At 34.8% G+C, this 13,796-nt stretch overlaps 1 pseudogene across 1 annotated transcript; it reads left to right on the top strand.

Annotated features, from left to right (window-relative positions):
* The first annotated feature begins 425 nt into the window (after positions 1 to 425).
* LOC148613184 (uncharacterized) lies at positions 426 to 13,237 on the top strand (annotated as a pseudogene). The gene is made up of 4 exons (XR_015923225.1): positions 426 to 508; positions 8,393 to 9,054; positions 12,231 to 12,343; positions 12,873 to 13,237. The product of XR_015923225.1 is annotated as an uncharacterized LOC148613184 (transcript).
* Positions 13,238 to 13,796: the final 559 nt, after the last annotated feature.

Here is a 13,796-nt window from a genome sequence, read left to right as displayed (position 1 = left end):
TCTTTCTTAAAAAAAAAAAAAACAAAAACAAAAATATAAAAAGCCACACAAATGAGTTGTTTAAGTAACATGTTCAACTTGACTTGAAATATCTCAACATCTATAAGAGATTGGATGGTATTTGGTCAGTGGATCAGGGATGATGTTTTAAGGCTCGTTAACCAAGTGTTATGTGCAGAATGTTAAGCACCCGTCCAACACGAACATAGATATAGCCATTAACAAAAACTTGATCAGATCAATTCTGCGGAAGATGTATTTCAAGATAACTTTTTTCTTGTAAGGTTACTACCTATATGTAAAATGTACCCACTGACTAATTGGAAATGTCAACCTGTCTGCAACTTGTTGCCGAGATGACAATGACCAAAAACATAAAATCAATCATGCAGAAAATACACGTCAAGGCGACTTTATCCTGGTGCGGATGTTAGTTGTTATCCAGCAAGTTATATCCACTTTCTAACTGACCAAGCATACATGTACTTCCACCACTGTGGTTGCTAAGGTATGGAAATTCAATCATGTTATCATAAAAACTTCAGGGTGACCTAATTCTCGTAATCATGACATATGTGTTGGTGACTATCCAAGATATATCCAGTGACCAAATATCAACCCTTAACTACGGGTTCCCCGTGCAGGTCCGGGTGTTAAAAGAATAGGCCTGCAGCAGCGATAAGCTTGTCGTAAAAGGCGACTAAATAGTGCTCAGAATTCTAGCCGGGGGCTAGGGCGCTCTGCCCACAAAGCAACTGGGATGTGTGCCCCAGGTGGTGGAATGGGGTACCCCTGGCGTGTTACATGCTGGGGTTGTCGGGCAAACTATAGTGGTGCACCGTGTTGGGAAAGATGCCACGTTCCTCGCACGTTAAAGAACCCTACTGTGGTATTCTCCCGGAGTAGGAACCATAGGGCTCCGCCACAGGAGGCTAAATTGCCCGACCCTACCCACCTCTCCCTATTTCCAGTGGCAAACAAAATTTGTCGACCCCATTGTCCTTGTGTCCCATCCCTTTTTCATTTCATCATCATTTCATGTTCATTTTGTCATCAATTTCATGTTCATCGTCTGGGTATAGCTGAAATATTGCTGCTCGGACGTTAAACCCCAACAAACAAACAAAACAATTAACTACGGGTAGTTTCTGATATATTGAACTTAACTGAAAACTTGTTCAAAGCCAATGAAATATGTAGATTAAGGGGATCTACTTATGGTAAGGACAGTTTAAGTGCCAAAATTTATTCCCAAAATAAATAACATTCCTCTACAATGTTGATGAATTATAAAACGTTATCGAAAACTTGGTAATAAGAGTCAGACATTTAAAACATAGGTAATCTATCGATTACGAAGCTCACCTCGTTTTTCAGTTTGTCTCTCAGCCTATTGATGACAGCATCCCACAAAACAAGCAGAAAGAAACTACTTGGATTGACAACTAACTCAGACTAAAAAAATTACCAATCAAAACTTCTTTATGAAAAAAAAACAAGAGTGCAGAATATACAAAGGAGTATAAACATCATAAAATAATCATCACAAGATATAAGAAAAGCCTACTGGTGCTACATCCAAAACTTTATATTTGACTTGCTAGCATGCGAGCCTGATGAAAACAGGAAAACATCCAAAAAATCTCTTTACTTACTTCAAAGGTATGAAAAACGATAACAACGGCAGAGCATCACTATGAAATAATGGCACACTCACTGAAAATCCATTTGAAAAAGCAAACATCTTCAACTGTCAATTCGAAAAAGCATTCCCAACTGAAACTACTGATAAACCACTACCATATAAAGGCAAATCAACTCATCCACTAATGGAAAAATCAGCATCACAAAATAAGGTGCAATTAAACTCTAAAACAAATAAATCCACACAAAGCCATTGGCCGGATCTGATATGTGGACAGGGACTAAAAGAACTAAGTACAGATGTGGCAATATGCATCATTACATGCGAAAAAAACAAAAAAAAAAACCCAAAAAACACTGAAACCGGTAGAATACCAATAGATTGTGGTAACGTGCAAATGTTCTCCCAGTCTTCAAAAGAGGAGAAAAAGACAACGTAATAAACTATAGACCAATATCACTCAAATGCATTCTCTGCAAAATCAAGGAGCATATCATTGCAAGTAGCGTAATGAAACACCTTGAGTGTAACAACATCTTATACGGCCTTTTGCATGAATTTCACCATTCAAGATCCTGCAAAACCCAGTTAGTTTCATTTATTCAAGTACTTGCTCAAAATAACAATAGCAACATTCAGACGGATGTAATTGTGGTGGACTTTGCCAAAGGCTTTGACAAGGTCCCGCACAAAAGACTCCTTTATAACCTCAGTCACTATGGAATAGATTATTACATCTTAAAGTGGATTGACGATTTCCTTTCACTAAGAACACAGACAGTCTTTGTTGAAGATGAGACTTCAGAAACAATTCATGCCACATCCGGTGTATTACATGGAACGTACTGGGTCCTATACTGTTTCTGTATACATCAATGACTTTAACGACTACATCAACCATAGTATCTAACGGCTTTTTGCAGATGAAAACTATCAAAAATACACAGATGCTGAACAGCTCCAAGAAGATCTATCAACTGCAGCTAAATGGGAGGAGGACTGGCTCATGTCCTTCCATCCTGACAAGTGATCAGTTCTCCATGCAACAGCGAAGAAAAATCCAATACAGCATAACTACATGTACACACTCTTCAACATGTACTACAAGAAGAAATCGCTACACAATATCTTGGACAACATCAAATGGAACAAACACATAGACAACATAACACCAGCAGCCTCAACACAACTAAACTTTATCAAACGCAACCTAAAAGTTGACTCATAGGCCAAAACTAGAATACGGCAGCTGCGTGTGGGACCCTCACAACAAATCACAAACACAACAGTTTGAAATAGTACGGTAACAACGTAGAGCAGCATGCTATAACTGCAACAAATACCACAACACTAGCTCCGTAACTGACATGCTGGAACAACTAAATTAGCTAACTTAACAATTACGACAAACAAGAATACGTCTCATCTTCTTTTACAAAGTAATTCATCACTTAGTAGATATTTATCCTACAAACCTGCTCACTCCATTAGACGTCCATATCAGACAACATACACACAATTTCTCCCTCAGACATATCCAAACACAGAAAGACGCGTACAAATACTCCTTTTATCCAATAACAATAACACAGTGGAACATCTTACCGGCAACTATTGTACACTGCACAACCTCAGAGAGCTTCAAACAGCAGACCACAAGATCTGCTATTGATAGCCTCTTCCAACAGTAAAATAAAACATTGTACATTGTTTAACCCTACTTCAAGTACTTGACTCTGTAGTCCCCAAATGCAGAATGAGAGTTGTCTGTACGGAATTATAATTATGTTGTGGGAACGAGATATTTATCTTGTGGGAACCACATATTATCTTGTGCGAACGAGATAGTTATCTTGTGGGAACGACATATTATCTTGTGGGAACCACATATTATCTTGAGGGAACGATATATGTATCTTGTGGGAACGAAGTAGTATCTTAAGGGTACAACATATTTTCTTGAGCAGTTGAGGGAACGAGAAACTTATCTTGTTCGAACTACATACTTTCTTGAGTGAACAACATAACATTTTTTTTTCATGGCCGCATTCTGCCACCGTAAAGCATAGCTTTTCTAAGATAGGAAAGGCAATAATTTTCTTGTTTGGAATTTGCAGCTCTCGTCTGAATTTTGTTTACGTCACATGATATGTGTAAAATATTCCCACCTTCCGTGGAGAACTGTAATATTCCCGGTATTTGTACATGTACAGATTGATCTGACATGCCAAAACTGAAATGTTGCTAGAGGTGCCCTTAAGGGATAAAAATGTAAAGTATTGCGAGGTGCTATAAAGTAGTTAACCATTTTGAGAGCGAGGGAAAGGGGGGTATGGGGTTGTAATATTTTGGGGGGGGGATTTTTCAAGTTTTTCATTTATTGAAAAAAAACTCCCCCCATTAATTAAAAAGACAGATTTTGCTTGCTGCTTAAATATAAATGAAAATATTTGTGACGCAAACGTTTTCAACCGGGTCTTTGTAATGTCATTTATTATTTTTTACGAGTCCTGCACAGACGGTATATGTATGGTAAAGCTCACAGTGCTCGCTGACTTAGGCAGTGCCTACCCCATATTATTTATAATTATTTATAAATATTTATAAGTAGTCATTTTTGTCCACTTTGGCTTGCCATACGCAGACGCAGGTTTCCGATTACTTCGAGCAATTTAACGCAGGACGGTTAGGGCCGTTTATAGTGAAATTTAAAAAAAAATCTTTTAAGTTGCATTCTATAGTAAAACAGTTTTGAAATGACTAAAATTGCTATTATACGTTATACGTTTTCTATGAGATTTGTTTGTCAGGCGACATAAAAAACCGACATAGTACGTGTCTAACTTTCCCTTTTGTATACAAACGCGCAAATGATCGAACTTTAGATTCAAGATTAAGGTGTAAAACCACTATTAAAAGTCCCATTACTCTCTATGTTGAATTAAGCTATTTTCAAGGTCCAAATCTTTTTTAAAGTTTGTTAAAATGAACTTTAACAGGTTTTATCATAGAGGGGACCCTTTAAAGACTCTCTCATAAAATTTGAAGCATACCTTTAATGGCTTCTAAGAATTAGTTGTTTTTTCAGCATGGTCCCCCGAACACAGTTTTCATGATATCGTGATCATATTTGGTGAACGTGTAAGATGTCGACATGTTCTGTCAGAAAATGACCCTGCTAAGGTTTTCTTTATCATCTTCAAGAGTTATGTCTCTTGAAAACAATATCTTTCAATAGCTCATATCTTAGATAGATAGGATCAATCTGAAACCAGTTTCATGTACACAAGCGGAAAAGATAATGAATAAACATAAACATGTATTTTGTTGTGAAACCATACAGGAGTTATACCCCTTGAAATATATTTAAGTTTTGAAAATTTATACTTCATAAAACGGAAGTTGTAGAGACATGGGACCTTCATCAATGATCTTTGGCCCCGTGCGGGTCCGGGTGTCAAAAGAATAGGACCGCAACATCGCTAAGCTTTTCGTAAACAGGGACTATATAGTGCCCACAATCCTAGCCGGAGACTAGGGGCTCTGCCCACAGATCTATAGTGGTGTACCGTGTTAGGAAAGATGCCACGATTTTGGCACGTTAAAGGACCCTGCTGTGGTATTCGATAGGAGTAGGAACCTTTCAGCTCGGCCACAGGAGGCTAAATTGCCCGACCCTACCCATCCCTTCCTATTTCTAGTGGCAATCAAAATTTGTCGACCCTATTATATCTGTGTCCCATCCCATTTTTCATATCATCATCATCATCAATTCATGTTCATTTTGTCATCCATTTCATGTTCATCGCGTGAATATGGCTGAAATATTGCTGCTCAGGTGTTAAACCCCAACAATCAATCAACCGATCAATGATCCTTGCTTTATGTGACCTTTCATACTAAAGTCTTTTTTAAATATATACTTTGAGAACCGGAAGTTGTAGAGATCATCAATGATCTTTTTTCCATTTGACCTTACATTTGCATCGAAGGTCAATGGTCAATGAGTGCTTTCTTATTAACTTGTCTATGAAATGACCCTGTTTCGTCATCTTTCAAGATATCATTTCCCAATTTGGACCATCGATAGAGCTCATTTAGAACTTCTACAGAATGACCATGTGAAGAATTTCATCATCCACTGTAGAAGTTACCTCCCGTTTATTAGCGTTTTTTTTCAAAATGGTCAACATGGTCCCCCGAACACATTTTAGACGTTATCATGATCCTACGTAGTGAACATGTAGATGTTATCATGTTCTATTAGAAAATGACCCTGCTAAGGATTCCATGATAATCTTTAAGAGTAATGTCCCTTTAAAACAATTTCTTTCAATCGTTAATATATTAAAAACCATAATAAAAAGGATCAATCTGAAAACAGTTTCATCTACACAAGCGAAGACCTTATAAATATTCATAAACATATAGTGCATTGAACTAATTAATATTGGTGGTTTATTCTGGCTATTACAACATTCTAAAATTTATAGGTAAAATTATAAAATCCATGTAGGAATAGCCAGAACGGATTAATATTGTGTATACCGTAAAAACAAAACTTTAATTGGAATTCTAAATGTGGTGGAATTACCTGTCCCATTTTTGCTGTATGTATGAAATTTTATTTTGGATCTGTAAAGGTTTCATGTGAAAATTCTTATGAATTTTAGACTTGCAAGTGTTTAGGTCTCATTTAAAGTTTTCTTTTTTAACAAATAAAAAATAAGATTTTTTTTCATAATTTTATTTAATATTCAATATTCATGATAACAATAAGTCATTGGTAATACACACTTTACAAGTACATAATATTCAAGAACTGATAACATTGTAAATAAATGAAAAAGCAGTAGATAAAATTAAAGTACTCATGATTTATGTAAAAGAATCATACAATAAATACATAAATAAAACATACAAAGCACAAGAGTTCAAGCACTAATCAAGAGTATACTCTAGGTGCAAAAGATGAGAAGCAGCGTCAGCAAACTGGACTGGTGTGAGTTCCTGGTTCTGTACAACGAGTCTTTAGTGTTGTCAGTCTGGTGTCGATATCTCGGTATTTGCGTTTCCTTGGGGCACGTTTACCTCCGGCTTGGTACTGGAGCAAGGTGCAGGCATGGAGAGCATCTTCGTGCTTTAGTAGTTTCACCATGGTGAAGATGTTAGGATGCGGAGCTTTCACCAGTTTCTTTACAGTCCTTGGTCCCTCTGTTGCATGGTGGTTCCACAGGCGACAGTTTCCCTCTATCCAGTAACTGGTAACATGGTCTGTAAAGGGAAGTGTTGGTATGTTGATGTTGGTGTCGTCGATGTCTTCTATTGTATAGAACCAGACGTCTTCAACTGTGTCGGGTAGCAATAACGGCAGTACAGCAGCATGTCTTACTATGGTACTGTGTCTGGGTAAATTTCTGTCGAGTACTGAAAAGTAGTATGCGTCCATTGTAGTTGTCGTCGGCGAGTAGGAATTGCTGTCCCGTAGCAGTCTGTCCATTCTCCTTGTAGTTGTAGGTCTGCTAGTGAAGTAGGTAGTGCGGGTAGTGTCTTGTGTCGCTGGTTGTAGAACTGGTCTTTAGGTAGTACAATACAGTTAGGTCATTTCTGAAAATTTGGTCTCATTTTCTTGAAATAAAGCTGTTTTGAGGCAGTCCGCACAGAAATTTCTAGTGTTTTGTCGTAAAAAGTGCATATTTTTGAAATCCTTGGTGTGTGGAGGTTCAAGTCATTTATAAGTAATTTAGTGATTATGGTTATCTAGTATCTAGTATCCATGGTAACATACTGAGTTTTAGTACAAATCAGGGGTGCCTTTCAACAGTCAATTACTATGTTTTATAATATATCAGGCACTTAGACACTACCACTGGATGAAAGCATGCGTGGAGTAGATGGAAAAAGGGTAAAAATAATAAGACCCTTTTCGATTCATTCTCTCACAATTTTAGTTCCAAAAGTTTGTGCAAAATAAGGTATTTTGAAAATCAGCCATCTGATGCTGAGGAGAGAACCTATTACGGCAGGGGACTGAAGCTTTCCGGATACCATTCTTCATTTAAATTACACCTGTTTACCATTACATATATTACATCTCTCTATGTATAAATGCTTAACTACATTTAAACAATATATCCAACAAATTTCAACTTTTTCAAGTTTTACAAAATTTGACCGGGGTAACTTGGAGTGCGAAACAGAATGCCTTAATGTAACTGTATAGTGCACCCTTACATGACTGGAAGGTGGGTATCTGTTGAAGTAGTTGTTGAGTGTCGTCATTCCATTCTCTGTTGCGAATGTATCCCATAAAAGTTTTCATTCCATTTCAACTGCAATATTTACCAAAGATATTTATGCCCATTTCCACATTTTGTAAACATATGCTCTCTTATAAAAATCCTCTTTTATAGCAAATGTTTTACTTAAATTTGTATTCCTCTTAATTTAATAAGTTGTTGTTTTATTTATTTGAAAGAAAAGTATACATGCTTTTTTAACTTTATAATTTTCCATATTTTCCAGCAAAAAAAGTACATTCAAAGTTAAGACAAGTAACAAATATTAAACCGAGCAATTGATTATGGGCTACATTTTGTTAGACCATATAGGTTCATATTAAGCTGGGGCATGACAATCATGTGCCCTTGCTTAATTAATAAAGCATGGACCAAAATGCTCTAAAAAACAATCCGCCAACTGAATGTTGTTACTTTTTTTTTAATTGGTATAAACTTTAACTTTCAGCAAAGTGACAGTTCTTAAAATACAGTTCATCTGACTTCAGAAATGGACTCTTCAAATTCAGGTACTACATCTGATGACTTGAGTACAAAATCTCAACTTTATCCAAGTCCACCTACTAATATGGACATTAATGACATGACAACTGGTGTTTCAGGTGATAAATATGAATTAAATGCTTTTTTGAAAGATGCTACACCTATTCCGATGGAAGATGATACCCAAAATGCTCATTCAATAACACAAAATCATACTGAAGTCACTGATGATATAGAAACAGATCCATCTAAGAACAAAGACATATCAAACAAAGATCGAAGGCGAATGAACCGAGTTCAAAGTGGCACTACTGGCAACAAGTATCAAAATGCACAACGATTTCCAGGTGGGCACAATAAGGCTAATAAAAGTAGATATAAACCAACTGCAGTTGTCAATCCATTGTCTGACAACAATGGAGGTGGGAAAAAGACTGTTGGAAACTCAAAGGAAACAAAGGGAGGTTACAGAAAAATACAGAGACAATTTTGTTCATAAAGAAACTGATGATTATGTGTATTTCTGGAGACAGGACTCTCCATTTAGCCAATGGCACCCCTCAGAGTTCACAATTGATGGGTTAAAATTTAACTGCGCAGAACAGTACATGATGTATAATAAAGCTCGTGAGTATACTTTAAAGGTTTTAGCCCAAGGAACCCCTTGATAGTTGTGAATTTAGCATTGAAATCTATATGGGAAGTGGATTTAGTGGTTTCTAGTCTGTCATTGAAGCCATGGCAAAATGAAAAGTTTTTTTTTACTGTAAAAAATTGCAAGTGTATTTAATGGCATCATGCTGTCTTTGTTGATATTGTTTATAGACACTTCATTTCCTGACAGACAATAGCTTTTATATTTATGAAACTGTACCATTGACCACAAGGAGCTATGTCAAAAAAGAAGGCTGGGATCGATTTTGCTTTGAAACACCTAGGGGACAGAAACAAGCACCTTCATCCTATCTGGACAATAACTTGAGTATATGTGAATGGATCTCTTTGAAATTGTACCACAAGGTGTCATACCACAAAAGGAAGGCTTGGATTGATTTTTTTTAAAGTTGTGACATGAATTGTTTAGGAAAAAGAGGGGAAAAACAACAAAAAGACCAGAAACACACATTTTTCTATGTCAATGGATAAACAAGTGGGTGTCATTTGAAGCTTTCCTTTGATTTTTTTATATTTTTTTATCATGTGTTCAACTCTGTAACAATAGTTTGGGGAAAATTATATTATAAAATGTGTTAGTGAGATTACTACAGTAATCTAATTTTAGATCGTACTCAATATAGTCACATTTTTTTCCTTTGTGGCAAATAATATGATGTTATATTTGTTCAAATGCAAGAGAGTTATTTCTTAATAAGGAAGTACTAATAATATTAAGTACTTCATTTATGTATATGAAACAAGATTATTATTGCTGCATGCTTTTAAATGAACACAATTCTACTTAAGGTAGATCATACCTAATATTTCTAGTAGATAAATTTCCTAGTTTTTCTGAAAGATGACCTTGAATGAGCAAACTTAGGATTTGAATGTAAAAAACATAGGTCACCAAACTTGATTTCAAGATAATTGAGCATTAATAAAGCAATTTTTATATGGATTCTGTTGGGAATTTCACTATTTTGCAAACTATCAAATAAGTGGTAGATAAAATTTCGTCTTAATTTACTAATTAAACTGACATTTTTGTATATTTCAAAATGAAAATTTTGGGTCACTGAACTCATTTTATTGTAATACATGTATTAAAAAATTAAAATTCCCATTATCAGAGGCAGATCGAGGATTTGAGTTTAAGGGGGTGTAAATTGAATTAAATGACATGCAAAGCAAGGCAAAAAATATTATGGGGTGAAACTTATGGTGATTTTTTTTTCTTACCGATTTAAGGGGGGAGCATATGCCCAGTATGCCAGTCCTGGGATTAGCGCCTGATTATATTTCTGTAGAACATTTTTCCACTGATTATCTCCCCTTAAAAGAAGCATTATACAAGTAATGTTTGTAATTTTACCACACAATTTTTTAAGTAAAAAAATCTATTAAAAATAATTTAAACATAATATTTTTACACCATTTTAAACATTATTAGTTCATTGAAAATGTATATATGTCTATATGATTTTGTAAAATGACAGAAAAAAATGCTCAGGTAAATGCTTTAAATGCTTCAAGCAATTAGCTCACAGACAGGGCTAGTTACAACAACAAAAATTAATAATTTGAGGTGTATTTTTTTATGAGTTCATGATATCAATGTTTGTCCCATGTGACCTAACAAAATTAAAAGTGGGAGTTCTTTGACATGTTTAATTTTCAATTGTATTAAAATATTGATATTAGGTTAAATTAGGGAAATGCATAATTTCAAACTTTTAGAGTTTCTGAACACCTTCATTCTGTGTCAGAAACTTTAATCACACTCCATAATCTAAGCTGTACTAAGCTTGTCATTACTTAGCCCAAACTGTTCAGAGTTCGACAGCTGTGGTCATATCAAGCTGCATGTTGCAAAGCAATTGATTGAAAATGTTCTAAACCACTTCAAGATCTTGCAAACTATGCTATGAAAGGAATACACCGCAAATCTTATGAAGAATAAATTTTTGTAAGTTTTTAAATACGTCTGAAATATGTTTTTTTGGCTGCATCGATGTCCTATTATTATTAAGTAAAAAATGCTATCTGTCATAGGTGCAAAACTCATTGCACAAATTGTTAACATTTTTGTAGAAATTTTATGAATCAATTTTCATTCCTCTTGTCTACATTATTTTTGTAAGCAATTAAGGAATTAGACCTGAGATTAATATGTCAAATGTCACAGATGGCTTAAAGTTACTCTCTTTTAATTATTATTGTTCAGTTGCTTAATAAGAGTGACAAATGTTTTTCATCTTTCATTTAATTAATATCTCATAATTAGCTTTTGGCATATTTCAAAAAAAAAATGTTAATATTGCTCAAATACATAAATAGACTGAAGAAAGTAAACGAATGGAATGATAGGGTAAAATATAGAATAGAGTTAGAAACAGTAACAGTGAAGTTAACATCAGTACAGAAGGAATACAGTAGAACCTACAGAGTCGTCTAGTTCCAGTCACTCCGAATCATCCATAACCAGCTATCCGCAAACGGTTCTGATTCATCTGACTTTCAAGGAACAGATTCCAGTACTCGCCGGATCAGAACTTAACCTTCTGGACTTTATCAAAATTCATTCAAATTTGGATTTAGTGAATTTGGACATTCTTAAATTTGAAAGTTAATATTACAGAACAAGAAACTGTGACAATCTTATTAGTGCATTTTATATTTTGGTTACTTTTGGCTATTGGTATTATTAAATTGTTGAAACTTTATTTGTAGTTACTTTGCCACATATCAGTAAAAGAGTCTTAACCAACACACATATCCCAAGTCACTGGAGCCAAGCATACAGAGTTAATTCCCCTAATTCCATGCTCAACTGGCTCTTGGTGACATATCCAATTTAGTAAAAATGTCACGTATTCATTTTGAAGACTATACTTACCTTGAAGTATGGCTTGGTAAACCTATATTTAAAACTCAAATATTTAAAAAAGTGCTTACTGTATTTCACTGAAATTTTACAAATTTATTCACTATGCATACTGGAAGGTAAATGTACTTGTACAGTTATTTAAATTTTTAAGACAAAAAGTGACTGTTTTTGAACTCTTATCACTCACTGAACAATTCATAGGTGAACCTATGCTTAATAATCTGCATTCCCTTTTCTGTTTTGTAATTTTTTATAGGTTTTGCCAATTGTGAAGCATTAATGATTGCAATATTAAATGAACCTAATCCCGATGTTCAAAAAGATTATGGAAGAAAAGTTCCTAACTTGAACTTTGATGGATGGTATTCAGTAAGTTCCGAGATTGTCAGAAAAGGAAATCATGCTAAGGAAGATAATAATGAATTTCTTGTACCATATATTGGAATAATTTTGTTTTTGAGGACGTAATTTTGTTCACAATTCTCATACAAATGGTGTGTTTGGTGCACTTACAGCCACTTAAAGTAAGGAATCGGCTTCCCCTGTAAATATATACATGTATAAGAAACAATAATTCATTTGATGGTGTACCTACTTGTAAATATTTAGGTTCCTATGACATTTTTAGTAAAACAATACCATGAATTTTAGTCACTTCAAGTAGAATCTAACAACACTCCAGTCTCCATTCTAGTTTCTCTTCACATTACCTTTCTGAGTAGCCAAACAGATTCCAGCTTTATTAAGCGGAAAAGTTCCAAGGATTATGAAAATGTCATCTAATCATAAGTAGAATGAAGTGTTGTTAGATCCTACTTGCACACACTATGACTGAAGAGAACTACTAGCAGGTGTAATTTTAAATAGATTTATAATTTTTGTAAATTTTTTGTATCAGTTTTCACAGAATGAACACTTAAAAGAAAAGCTGTTTTCAACTTACCCGAAAAAAATTTGTTGAGGCCAGTCCTCATGATCAAATATGGGGAATAGGAATACATGCAGATGACCCAAGGGCCTTGAACGAATCTGAGTGGAGAGGGACTAACTTGCTTGGTAGAATTCTGACAGAAGTGAGAGATGAACTTTTAGATGAGACAGGATTTTTGGCAAAAAAGGAATAGGACAGTTAATAGTGTAGATTGTCAAATTGTCTACTGATTTTGAAATCAATTATTACAGTGAATGGTCTGAAATTTTTCACCTCTTTGTGGATTATACAGATAGGACACATAGTCTACCTAAATAAATGGTGATAAGTAACTAATCTATTATTAGATAACACAATATTCCCTCTAAACTTACCTAGTGTTTATATCTCATTCAAATTTGACAATTCTTTATTCAACTCTTTCTTACAAAATACTTTTATGAATACTTAACAGATATAAAATAGCATTTAGCATCTTCAGTCTATAAGGGGCCAAATATTGGGGGTCCACACCCTAAAAACCAACAGTTTATCTCACATGGCCCGAAGGGCTATGTGGGATATTGCCATCATTTGTCTGCATCAATGTTATTATTGTTAACAATTTTTCAATACTCTTCTCCTCTGACACTACTGGACCAATTAAAACCAAACTTGGTGTGAATGTTCACTAGTGTATTGACTGTATTCTACAAAGAATTATTGTAGGGATGTTTGAACCGTCAAAAAACATGGCCACTGTTACTTGTAATTGGACATAGGGGTCAGAGAGAAGTTATTCGTAAATATATTTCTAAAACCATTAGGTTTAGCAAAACTCTTACAGAGTGAAAGTGTTCAGCATGATGAGATATATCTGAAGATAGATTTTGGTATAAATCTGTTAAGGTC

The sequence above is a fragment of the Perna viridis genome, chromosome 6, assembly GCF_037379345.1.
Source record: "Perna viridis isolate PV_CMFRI_1.1 ecotype Kerala chromosome 6, ASM3737934v1, whole genome shotgun sequence".
Taxonomy (NCBI): Eukaryota; Metazoa; Mollusca; class Bivalvia; order Mytilida; family Mytilidae; genus Perna; species Perna viridis.
Note: the sequence above shows the minus strand (reverse complement) of the source record. Positions and strands in the feature narration are given on the sequence as shown.